Source organism: Mastomys coucha, unplaced genomic scaffold (assembly GCF_008632895.1).
Source record: "Mastomys coucha isolate ucsf_1 unplaced genomic scaffold, UCSF_Mcou_1 pScaffold22, whole genome shotgun sequence".
Taxonomy (NCBI): domain Eukaryota; kingdom Metazoa; phylum Chordata; class Mammalia; order Rodentia; family Muridae; genus Mastomys; species Mastomys coucha.
The window spans coordinates 246,389,215-246,391,072 of NW_022196905.1; positions in this window are offsets into that span (position 1 = coordinate 246,389,215).

Genomic DNA, 1,858 nt, shown 5'->3' on the forward strand with positions numbered 1-1,858 from the left:
TTTTTTTTTTCATATACTGCTGTAAGGATTCCCAGTGAGCAGACAGAGGAAACAAAGTCCACTAAACAAAGACTTTTTTCACTGTTTGCCCAGCCTGCCTGCTAAGTGAAGTCCCATTGGCTGAAGCAAACCATACAGCCAAGTCCAGACAAAGTGGGAAGGAATTATGCAGTCATATGAATATAAAGAAATGTGATTTTTATCAGGTCATTTCTGCAACAAAAATCTTAATTAAAGTCTACCCCAGGATTGTTTCAGGAGACATTTGTCTCCTAACTATGTCCCTGACCCAGTGCCATGTTCACAGCACCTGCCATTGACCAAACTCTTTGATAGCCAAAGCTCTCTCTATTATGTTTTTTTTTATACTAAACTTTTTATAAACCTCTTCTCAAGAATCCTGTCCTCTTGCCCTTGCCCCTATTCATGGTCCCTTTCTATTTCCTTGAGGTCAAAGCTCTGCTGTGTCTAAAGAGCAAGCTATTTCAGCTCAAGAAACACTATTCTTCTACTAAACTCAATTTCCAGTACCGTTTCTCATTGTACCATTTCTGCTATGGATGACATTTTCCAAACAGGTTTTTATGCCCTGAAACATATATACCCAAGATACAAATACTTAGTACTCTGAATTGGATGAAGCTTACAGTGGAAGGAATTTGCTTCAGAGTTTATTTGTGAATTCCTTGTGTGAGTTGAAGTGGTATTACTCTGAATGACACGGGCAAAGCCCATGATCCTGAAGTGTGCAGAGCCGACCACAGCATGTTGAAGATGCCTCTTTACAATGTTTGAGGATGAAAACAAATTCCATTTTCTAGACAGACAAAAATAAGGAAGAGATGTGGTATGAAATGACAGAAATCCTGAGCAATATGAATTGCATCACAAAAGCCCATAAAATAAGCACTATCTAGATCATTTGGTGTTTGGAATATCTAGTAATGTACATGGTAAGGACTCATTCAGTGGTAAGCAAAATCCTCTGGGCAAAAAACACTTTTGGAGGAGGATTGTATAGTTAGACTGGAGGTCTTGAGTTAAATTTTGGATAGCCAGATGGCATTTATTCACATGTCTGTGACTTGGCTATGATGTGCCAGGCACTACGGTGGCAAGTAGAGAACATGGTGATTGAAAGAGAGCTGTCCCTGTTGCTATTGTGTTCCCAGCCTTGGAAATGTGATTAGATAGGTGGGGATTTTCTGACTGTGGGCACTTGGTGAGCATGCAGGAGGGCATCTTAGAGGTCAGACTCTGAAGGCCTCCAGAGGACATGGCATGTGATCAGAGATGGAGAAAGAAGACAAAGGTGAGTGAGCCTGGGGTGAGAGTGGGACACACAGGTGCTTATGGCAATGGAGGGACATCTGGGTAGGCACATGGAGTGGGTATTTTGTGTAACTAAGAGATGAGAGAGGAAGCAGCTTGGGCTCAAGACACTGGAAGATGCTTAGCTTGGCCAGAGCTCTGAGGAATGAGATAAAGGTGGGGTCAGGAGCCTGGATACCACGTAAGCCTTGCTGGCCCTGTCATCTAGGGGCTGACCTAGAACAAAAACAAACACAATTGTGAAGTACAGGACATTTCATTTAAAAAGGAATCTCTGTGATACTGCAGTTATCCTGGGCTTTCCTCTCAGCCCTGACTCAAAAGTGTCTCTTCAGCCTAGATGATACCCTATACATCATTCACACCAAGTGAGAATGTGGGGGAGGAAGGGGGTGAAGGGGGCACTAGTTATCCCTTTCCCTGAAACAGGGTTAAGACATTACAGAAAGAAAACAGATTGCCATCTTCACTGGTACTTTTTCCAACAGCCCAGCCCAGCCCAGCCCTACCCAGCTCAAGCCCTGCC